Source organism: Alligator sinensis, unplaced genomic scaffold (genome assembly GCF_000455745.1).
Source record: "Alligator sinensis unplaced genomic scaffold, ASM45574v1 scaffold566_1, whole genome shotgun sequence".
Lineage (NCBI taxonomy): Eukaryota > Metazoa > Chordata > Crocodylia > Alligatoridae > Alligator > Alligator sinensis.
In genome coordinates, this window is record NW_005842017.1 from 2,769,726 (window position 1) to 2,781,200 (window position 11,475).

At 44.7% G+C, this 11,475-nt stretch overlaps 1 protein-coding gene across 1 annotated transcript in view; it reads right to left on the bottom strand.

Annotated features, from left to right (window-relative positions):
* The window catches only part of LOC102383614 (aldehyde oxidase 3), a 105,631-nt gene that overhangs the window by 9,234 nt on the left and 84,922 nt on the right, over positions 1–11,475 (bottom strand). The window lies entirely within an intron of this gene.

Consider the following 11,475-nt stretch of genomic DNA (forward strand, 5'->3'; position numbering starts at 1 on the left):
TCGCTGGCTGGTCCTTCTGGCTGGACAGGTCAGGTGCTGGTCAAGTTGGAGATCAAGAGGGCGCCACTGAGGGTCACTTTTCACTGCTTTTTATCTGTCCTTGGCAGACTTTGGTGGCTCCCCAGTTTTCAGGTTTGCTCAATCCAGCGGTCATTAACCCTTGTGGGACTTCCCCCCTCGGTGGCTACTGGATGACATCTGTCAGCCCCAGGTGTCATCCGCATGTACGTGCAGGTTTGGGAGTCCGTTGATGAATTTTGAATAGGGCTCTGGGAGTGGTCGATTTGGAGATATTCCGAGCAAAAGTTGGTCCCCGGCATTGATTAACTCAGGCCAGGGCTTCTAGCCCTTGATCAGTGAGGTTTAGAGATTTGCCGGTTGTTACATTGTCTTCTATTGAGTTCTTCCCTTGGTTGATCTACAGTTTTTTTAGGTGTTAATTGCTGCCTGCTACCATGTTACACATTCAATCACTGATTCACTGGCTCTTTCAGGGGGCTGCCTGATACAGGGAAGGGCAGTTTGATTCCTGCCCTTGTTAACATTGTTACAATGTATAACTTACTTATGAAACTAAACACATTCAGTTGAAAGTTGAAAGGTGAGAAATATAAAATATAAGCTACAAATGCCATGGCACACAAATAGATAAAAATACCAAAATACAAAGATACAAAATGCACACATTAAATTTTAAAACACAATTCCTTATCTTAGAGTGAAAGAAAGAGGAAGGAAGAAAAGGTAGAAGAGGAAAAACATATTCAAAGAGGGGAGAGCAAATTCAGACAAGAGGAAAAGGGGCTTTCTGCTACAAGGGAGCCATGATTTAGACAGGCTGAGAAGGCTACTCCATGTCCTAAATTAAGGTCTCTCCAAAACTCAACCAGAAGCTGTACTAGTCCCTGCCATTGAAACTGGAGTAGAGATTGCTAGTGGAATGAGAGACATTTATTTTTCAGTTATAAACTTATACTCTACCAGACCTCCCCTACATTAAACAAACCGCACAGCTTATTAATGCTGATATACTAGCTCCCCCACCCTCTCTTCCCAACATCTACCACCCATAACCTCTAAAATGACATGTCTGAAAGAGCAGCCTTCTGTGGACCTGCTTCTAAATAGCCTTGAAAGAGTGCCACACTGAGGCAGCTATATTGCTTCTTGCTCCCAAGCTTGCTCACTCAGGCTGCATTCACATGAGTGTGGACTTTTGGTTCCCTGGGTACAAATTGGCAGCGGGACAGCATGTGCTGCTGCTAGTTGTCCCTGGGGAATACCTGTGCCATGCACTCTCTGGCACATGGCAGGTTACCCCGGGTGGGGTAGGGGAGGCTGGGTCCAGCTCTGGGCTGGTCCCAGCAGCCTAACTTGGGATCCTAGTGTTGAGCCCCAGCTCAAGTCTGGGATCATGCCCGGTATGCAAAGGCCAATAAAGATACCAGGGGTGAAAGTACAAAGAAGGTTTATTGCTAGCAATAAGAGGTGCAAGCGGAATAATTCACGTAACAAGCACCCCCCACTATTACTTCTAAGCATCTTTTATACAGGAGTTTTCAAGTTTTCACAAACGTGCTTGTTTGCTGATTGGTTATAAGTGAGTGATGCAAGGAGTTCTTTACTGAGCATGTCTCTATACCTGTGTTTTAGCCATGTATCTCATTTACATATATATGTATTTCATTAGCATACTTCTTCCCCACCTAGGGGCGTGATTTTTAGTATTTTAATGAGCCCTTTAACCCAGTACTCTGCTTCTTCTTTTGTTTTCAAGCCTCCTTTATCGAGGACTGTCTCCTCCTTATCATTGCAGATGGGCATTTTTCACATAGCATTCTCTTCTCCTTCGTCTTCGATGCGGGAGTAGAGGCTTCTAGGTCACTCCTTACACTAGGGGCCTCCTGGGGCTGCAGCAGCAGTGATCCTGTTGCTTGGAGTCTGGCCAGCAGCTGGAGCATGGCCCCGGCCAGCCAGGCTCTGGTTTTGAGCAGTGCATGCTGCTCCCACGTGTGCTGCTCTGCTTTTTCTTTTTTTTCATGGTTTTTTTTTTACCCCAGGGTTAACGCCCCCCCCGCTCCCATGCAGCATGGAGAACAGTTGAACGTGTAGTATGTGGCACCACTGACTTGTCTGCGGTGCCAGATACTGCATGGCCACTCTCGTCTGGATTTGGCCTCAGAGTCTGCTCAGAGCTTGCTCATTAAGAGGGTGTGTCTACACACGATGTTTACTTCAAAGCTGACTAATTAGCTGCACAGTAAAATGTCAGCCTCTGCAGGTGCAGCACTATTAGGCCATAGTAAACTAATACACATCGCCACAGGATAGTACTGCTCAACACAAATACTATCCTATGGCAGTGTTTCGTTAGCGTGCTACAATGCACATGTAGATGCTGATGGGGTTAGCTGTGGCAGAAGGGTGCCTCAGTGTGGGGGCTGCCTGCCAGTTAGCCCTGCACTGAAGCACCCTTGTGCCCCAGCCAGCCCTTCTGCAGCACATTGAGCTGGGTTGGAGCAGCCCCAGCCTGGAAAGCTGATCTCTGGGACCCCCTGTCAGCTAGGGCTGCCTCTGCCCCAGACCAACATGCTGCGGTCCTGGGCGTATGTGGCACCTGGGAGCAATAAACTTTGGCACAAATTATGCTGGAGTCTATTTAGTTGCATTAATTACACATATAGACATCCCCAGAGCTACCCAAACAAAATAACCCTTCCGATTCTATATCTACCAGTCCTAGGGCTGTCACAGAGGGAAGGTATGCCTGGCCAGTACATGAGCTTCACCCTGTGATTGTCTCTTGAATGTCAGATGTCAGCAGCCTCGAGGTTGAGGGCCAAAGTCCATCCTCCTCCAGTGGGGTGGGTGACACAGGCTGGTGGTGTATCCTCTGTCTATGGTGACCTCGAGTTCCCCCTCAGGGACTCTTTGCTGCTCTGAAATCCCTTCTTTTGTATTCGTTCTCCCTCCAATGACTCTTCATTCTTGGGCATCATTGATTGGTTTCCTTGCAGTCATCATACTGTCCTTGTTCTGTCCTGTCAGCATTTTCCTTTGTTCCAACAAACCCATCACATGTACACACATTAATTTGGGCATTTACCTGTCTCCTAATTTGGTCAGTCCACCAAAACTGGAAATCCCAAGGGCTCTGCAGTTGGGCATTATGACATAATGTCCCATTATCTTATGTTTTTGAACAGTGTGGTATATGTCTTCAATTTCCCAGCCTGTGCATCTACCTGCTCCAGATACAATGGGCCTTGAAGGAAACTTTGTCACAAACAGGCTTTTAGAAACCAATTAACCCTTGCCGTTGCTTTGGACAATTATTCTAATGCATATCTACTTTACCTACGAGCCAATTCCTAAAAGCAAACCTCTAAATACCATTTTCTAGTCATCACAAACAGGATGCATCAAACTCACTACATGCAATTTGAGCAGTTGCATTCACACTGCTGACTGTTAGTGCCAATTTGTCCATACTTATACTAATCAGCTTATCCATGCTGCCAAGCAGATGAGACTACAATGTTTCTAAATTCCAAGGCAGTCTGCCTACTGCAGTGCAGCATGCCTAATGGAGCTACCTTCAGGCACCGTATGTTTACTATATAGACATGGCCCACCTTCATTATTCACACATCTCCCAGACAGCATGATCTTACATCTCAATATTCTTATTTGGACAGAAGAGGAACAAAACAGACAGTCACAGCTGGGGTGCAATTACAGAGTGATAACAGTCTCTCCCCCTAGCTGAAGCTGCAACCAAAATTTCATTATTAGCCTCATTTTGTTCCCATTCTAAAGCAAATGTTATATTTGAAGTGTTGCTAGATCTGGAATGAAGCAGACAATGCAGCTTCAGTAACAGTGTGCTTCTCTACTCTGTATTCTGCCAAATGATGCCATGAATGTGTTCAGACTGTGTTTACTTCTTAAAGACAGCACACAAGTTCCACAGTTTACGAAGTCTTCTAAGATTTGTAGAAAACCATCACAAAATCATAAACAGAAAGGGGGAAGAGGGGAGTTGGATTCTTTACTGAAATCCTTTAACTGGTTTCTAGTGTCCAGCACCAAAATATATTTGATTAAAATCAGCTTTCAGAAAGGTATTAGTTTTCTAGTTGGATGCCCCACCAGAGGGTGCTGGTTTCCTGAATGTGGCATAGTTTGGGCATTCTCTTAGAAAGATGCAACCTTAAATTCTGCATTTATTTTGTTTTTAATGAATGAGCACTTGTTTTAAATAATAATGATTGTAAAAGGTATTACCACAACAAATAAGAAGAGTTTGGACTCTTGGTTTTGTCCTAATGAAGCAGTGTGTGGGAATGATATCATATGAGGCTCTTCTTTAAGGAAGATTATACATTGGAACATCATTGACAGAATGAAAAAGGTCAGATTTTGGCTTTGATTACATACATGAGCTGGGGACATAAAGGGTATGGGGCATGTGGGGAGGTGAGTGTGTTTGTGTGTGTGGGGGGCTGCCCATACACTAGGTCCCAGGTGCCAGCAAGAGGTTGGGGGAGGGGAGGAAGCGGGGCAGGGGCATATTACCGCACAGCTTGCCCAGACAGTGCAGTGCAGGTCCACCCCATCCCACCCCCATCAAGCCCCTGGCTGCCTCTGCAGTGCTCCACATGGAGTAAAACCATGTCTTCTCCTGCCCAGGGGTAGACTGCACCACAACGCTGCCTGCACCTGCCCCACACCCGCTGATGGCACTGCCCTGGCCCCAGGCAGCATGCACAGCTTCCCGGTCGGGGAGCTGAGCAGTACCCAGGCAACAGCAGTGGCACCACCCCTGCCAGGAAGCTGAGCAATAGCTAGGGCCTGGGCTGGTTTTGAGGTGGTGTTGTCGACAGGCATGGAGCAGGTGTGAGTGTGAGTGCAGCACAGGCTGCCCCAGGCAAGAGCCGGCAGGGCTTGGCTCCATGTGGAACACGTGACAGGGGCAGCCACGTGCCAGATACAATCACTTGGCAGGACAGATCCTGCCCATAGGCCATATTTTGCCACCCCTGCGTTACAATGAGACCTCTGTTTAAAGAATCCCCAGTTTGTCATTTTCTAGGTGTCCCAGTAAAGAAGATTGAGTCTTGATCTTTGGTAACCTTTAACCTGCTGATTTGCAAGTAAACATGGACTTTGCACCAGGTATGATGCTCTGTGCTCAGTCCTGGCACTTTATTTACAGAAATACATAGTCCTGTGATTTTCAATCAGGCTGAACATGACTGCATCTGTTATCTGCTTATACTTGAAAACAGTGATGTCAGGGGGACTGATTAGAATACAGTTGTCCCTGGGCTGATCAAAAAAAGATTTTGTTTTGTAGCACAGAGAGCATCTAAGCCATGTTTTAACCATATCCACAAACAAGCTCTGTCTAAGTCTGTACTGGGGACTCAGTGAAAACAGTCAAGTACCATTTACATTAAGCTTCCAGTAACTACATCTTTCTTCACACCAAATTTATTAGGAATAATTCAAAGTATGCCAAAGTAAAACCCATGTCTGAAGAGAACTAGGCCCCTGACTTTTGAGTATTGTAAAACTTTGTTTCTATCGATTTTTCACAAGCTTGGGGACAGTAGAATCCATATTAAGAGATCAGTGGGCAAAAAATACCCTAGTTTAACCACACTGCCTTTTATGGAGTCACTAGGGTACATTGCAAAGTTGTGAAAAATCCCTATTTCGTGAATGCACACAAGTAGGGGTACAATATCTATAATATAGAAAGGAGAGTGGGTCAGTTAACCTGCTGCTTAGCACAAGAGCTGCTCTCTGGATTTCAAGGGAAGGTGTTTTCCTTGAAAAGGCATGATGATTGAATCCATGGTCCTTTGCTATAACACTGCTGTTCTTGGAGATGAAACACAATGTATATTCCTCCACAAAAATCAATGTTAAGATGGAATGAAAGCTATATGTGTTTTAATAACTTTAAAGGAAACACTCAGATACCATAATTTTTAAACCCCCAGATGTCTAACAGAAAGAAAATTAAAAATTATGAGTACATTTACAAAGCAAAACAAGTATTGAAATATAGAATTGGGATATCCCAGATCTTTCTTACTTGTACTGCCCCACGACACTTTATAATCTCACAGCTACTTAGCATATGATAGGTTAGAAATCAAGAGTTTGACAGATTGATTTCCAGTGAAGCAGACATGGAAAATCTATCTGTAACTGTATCAGATGGTGATTCCTTGCCTCTTTCCTCTTCTCTCTGAAGGCATCATGAAAGGTGAGAAACATTGAGACCAAATGGTTTCACACCTTACGTGTTGCTAGGAGCTCCTTCTGTCCCATATCTCTGATGAGGACACAGGCTACAGTGGGGATACAGTGATAGTACAACTCCAACCAGAAGAACCCATCTCCTATTCCAGAAAAGCACATGAACTGTTGCCTTTTTGAAGGCCAAAAGTATGTGGGTTACATTTAGAGACAGCTACTGTGACAGTGAAAAGGGCAGGGATTGTTTGGGGGCAGATGCTAGAGGAGAGCAAAGGGAAATCAGTGTGTGGGGCATGGTGTTGGGACAAGCACAGCTGCAATGGTGATTGGCAGTGCTCTTAGGACAGAATTATTCTGTTCTCTGAGAGAGCATCACCTACTGAGGACATGAATTAAGATCTTGGAGCAGATTTCACATATAAAATAAGCACTCTATTTTATATCACCATATGTGTGCTTTCCCACCTCTCCCTTTTTCCTCAGACTGCCTGTTGTGCATCTTTACACACGCTCTATTCATGCCTATTCCTCAACTGCAGCTCTGGTAGGCACCCAAAATAGAGATGTGTTACAAAAATAAAATGTTGTGCTCTGGTTACACAGGTCTGCATAATCAAGTGCTCTATGTGTGTACAACCTCATTATTTTGCAGGAGTGGGAAAAGATAATCAGAGGTGCCTGGCACCCAGTCTAATATTCAGACTACTAGTAGTATTGCCTTACACGTCCCCTACCAAACCTCCTCCAGAGGTCAAGATTGTGAGTGTCTGTGACATGTAAGGACACAATTTAGGAAGCTAGCATGCCGTTTCTTTAGTAAATCTGCATCTGATGCCATGTTTGTCTGCAGAACTCAGTGGAATTCTTAATGTACAAATTGATTATACTGAAAACACACAGGATCTGATCTTGTTCCCACTGAATTTAACGGACATGGTGAAGGCCTAAACCATTCCTACTCAACTCTCAAATTAGGCCAAAACTCCCGTATGCCCACTAAGGCTAGCAAAATTCGGGCATACATGCAGTTTCTAGGATTAATTATTTTTCAGATTGTTTAAACTGCAATGGTTTAGGAAGAAAATTCCCCAAAGCGCAAAGTACCTCGTTTTGGAACAAACGTTCTGTCCAATTTGCCTTAAACTTTCCAGAAAAATATTCTACTCTGTCCTAATGTCATAAAATGATGCAGATGAAGTTTCAGGTAGATTAATGGGATTATGCGTATAATGAACAGCTAGTGTCAGCCTTAACAAGATAAGGTGATTTGTGTCTCTCACTAAAATAGATGGTTATGGAGTGGGCTCTTCCTCTTCTGCCATTCATGGACTGTGGAATTCAATGGTATGTTTATTTCTAGTAAAAGCTCAGTTCATCTTCTGAAATATGTAGAGACTTGTGTTTACTTCTCTGTGCCTTGGCAGCTATACATTTCACAAATTCAAATGCAAGAACATATGTCCCATTTCCCAAAGTGCTGGAATAGAGGATTTTGTTTGTTTCAATTATTTTGTTTGTTCCATATAATTCACTAAGCAACCACTAGTAAGCTAGTAATGAATGGACATGTAAAAATAGTAGGCCATCTGATACAGTAAATTTAGGAATGAAAGGAATAATATACAGTATTACCCAATTATCTAAGTTAATAAAGAACAAATCTTCAACAATATGCAGGGGAAATCTTGACTTCATTAAATTCAAAGAGAGTTTTGCCATAGATTTCAAAAGGACCAGAATTTCACCTAGTCTTAGCATGTACTAACAGAGTGGTAAAAGCATCTTGCTATGGCTCCCAGACTGAGTTTGAGCCCTGCTCTGGATTGAGGAAAGAAAGTATTAGGCTACTTCAATGTCCCAAGGTTTATAGGTTCCAGGTTTATCTCTTGGAATCTGAAAGAAAAAACAGGAAACACATAATGTTAAATTTGCTAAGAAGAGGGAACTCACTGTAATACCCAAACCTGTGGGGAAATAACATGGCATCACAGCTCACTCCCCCTACCCCTGGAGAAGTGCTAACACTGGGCAGGGTCATACCACACAATCTCTCAGAAATGACTGCTGGCTGGCAGTTTCAATGCAGCCAGATCTCTAACAGGCATGATGGTGAAGCTCAGGCTTCAGTAGGAGGAGCATAGGGAATAGCAAGACACCCTTCAGCTGAGTCTGCAGTTCCCTGTGCAGAGTCATGGGTTGTTTTTCTGCAGATCTCTGGACATCAGGGACCTTGGAGGGGTTATGCCCAAGAGTGAGGCGGCAAGCCCAAAGGACACTGCTGGAATAGAAAGAGAATCTTCTGCGTAACTAGCTCAGCTCTAGCTCTCAGCCAAGAGAGAAATTGCTCCAACAAGTTTCACAGTTGTCCATTTTGTCGCTGCAGAGAGCTGGTTTATACTAGTAGTTTCAAAAATGTACACATAGACACTAACATGGGAAGGGCAACCCCTTCCATCTCCTTGCTGTTTTGGATGGGGATGTTGTTCAACTCCTGCATGTACTGGCCAGATATGCAAAGGGATTTAGGTGCCTTAATATACAGATGCAGATAGGTAGCTGGTAAGTATGGCAAAGTACTAGGGCTGTGCAAAATTTTGCCACCAGTTTTGTTTCAACACTGCTTTGACCCATTTCGAGATCGAAACAGCAAAATTGAAACGGAACATATGTGGTCGAAACAGCTTTGAAACAAAATGAGGCAAGTTGAAACTTTTCGCTGTTTCAATGCTGTTTCGCCGTTTTGCCCATAGGCTATAATGAGGAAGCATGAAACAGCCTATAACTTTGTCATTTCTGGTCTGATTTGGATGAAACCTACAGATACGGTAGCCCCTTCTGAGCTTATGAAGTGTGCTAAGTTTCAAGAAGATAGGTCCAGGGGGTTCAGAGAACATGCACCCCAAAGTCATGAGAGCCAAACTTGTGTCATACGTATATGTTAAGCCACAGCAGGGTAAAAACTGCAGGACTGCTAGCCCCTACTGAGGCCACAAAGCCTGCCACGTTTCAAGGAGATAGATGTAGGGGGTTCAGAGAAACTGCATCCCAAAGTCTTGAAAGCAAAACTCATGTCACGTCTATGTGTTAAGCCACAGTGGGGTCACAAAGGTAGCTCCTGTGGAGGTTACAAAGCCTGCCAGGTTTCAAGGAGATAGGTGCAGGGGCTTGGGGGAAATTGTACCTCCAGATGCAGACAAACAAAACTTGTGACATGGGTGACACTGTGTGTGTTAAGGCACAGCGGGGTGAAAGCTGCAGGCCTGGTAGCCCCTGCTGAGGCCATGAAGCCTGCCAGCTGTCAAGAAGATAGGTGCAGGGTTTCTGGGTTCTAGGGCTCAGTGAACAACTGTTCACCAGGGCACCCTTCGGGAAAACTAGGAGCAACGGTCACAGTCTGGACACCCTAGTTGTGAAGTAATTTTTCCTAATGTTGAGCCTGAAATTAGCCTGAAACAATCTTCCAGCAGTTTGTGACCATTACTCCTAGTTTTCTCCAAGGGTGCCTTGGTGAACAGTTGTTCACCCAGCCCTAGATGTATGCTTCTGTTGTAGCAGTAAGCTGCAACCAAGTCCCCTCTCAGCTTTCTCTTTTTCAGGCTGAAGAGTCCCAGGTGCAGCTTTCTCTTTTTCAGGCTGATGAGTCCCAGCCTTTCATCATATGGCTTGCCATGCAAGTCTCTGATCACACAGGTAGTCCTTCCCTGGACTCTCTCAAGCTTTACCACGTCCTTGTTAAGGTGTGGAGCCCAGAACTGGCCGCAGTACTCCAGCTGCGGTCTCACCAGTGCTGAGTAGAGCCAAGTGAACAGGAGAATCACTTCTTTGCAATGGTTTTGCTGGAGATGCATCAATTGATGCATGCCAGGGTACTGTTGGCCCTGCTGGCTACAGCATCGCACTGCTGGCTCATGTTCATACTGTGGTCTATTATTACTCCCAGGTCTGTGGTGACAAGTGATGGGGGATCTTCAGTCCTGCTGCCTGATGAGAGGCAGCAGTTGCACAAGCACCCATGTCATGAGTTTTGCCTGTCAGCAGCTAGGGGTGCATGGCCCCAGAACCCCCTGCACCTATCGCCTTAACAGCTGGCAGGCTTTGTAGCCTCAGCAGGGGCTAGCATGCCTGCAGTTTTGATCCCCACTGTGGCTTAACACGTACACATGAAACAAGTTTTGCTTTCAGGAATTTAGGGTGCAGTTTCTCTGAACCCCCTATACCTATTTCCTTGAAAATTGGCAGCCTTTGTTGCCTCAGCAGGGGCTAGCATGCCTGCAGTTTTGACCCCGCTGTGGCTTAACACATACACATAAGTTTTGCTCTCAAGATTTTGAGCTGCAGTTTCTCCAAACCCCCTGGACCTATCTTCTTGAAACTTAGCACACGTCATGCCCTCTGAACGGGCTACCATTCCAGTAAGTTTCATCCAAATATGGCCAGAAATGACAAAGTTATAGGCTGTTTCAAGCTTCCCCATTATATCCTATGGGCGAAATGTCAAAACAGGGGTGAAACGGCAAAACATTTCGACGGAACGGAACAGCCGTTTCGACTCGAAACAAAAGTTGAAACAGAACACTGTTCTGTCTAAATGTTGAGACACTGGTCGAAACGGAATGCTTCTGTTTCACAGAGCCCTACAAAGCAGGTTAGTGCCTGATTCCTATTGCTCTTCTTTGGCCCCATCATTTCAAAGTCAAACAGGTGCCTCACCTACTGAGGCACTTGTGGAAATCCCACTTATTCTCTTGTTGTCACTTCAGGTGCCTAAATGACTGAAAAGTTAGCTTTCAATGACTTGCTTTCATCACGCGCTACAACCTAACAAATCACAGAAAATAAAAGAAGAAGAATCTTCAGCAACCTCTGCAAGCAAAATGAACCAGCTAGTAAGCTCAAGATAGCACACGAGGTTCATTTACCTTTTTCTCACCAGCTTTGTTAATATCATGTTCTATTAGTACTAACCCCTTTGTGTACTGGCAACACACTTTCACGTTTGACTTTGCCTTGAAACAGCAGACCATATTTCATCCCTGGTGAATGAAAATCATCTATGAAGTTATGCCAGGTATGAATCTGGTCTATTGTGCTGCCCTTCTCACCACCCAGTCACTGTGTGGCATGGCTTATGTTGTGTCACACACTTGCAGTGTAGCAGCAGTTCCTTACACAGGGGCAATTTGCCCCTCACTAGCCACTCTT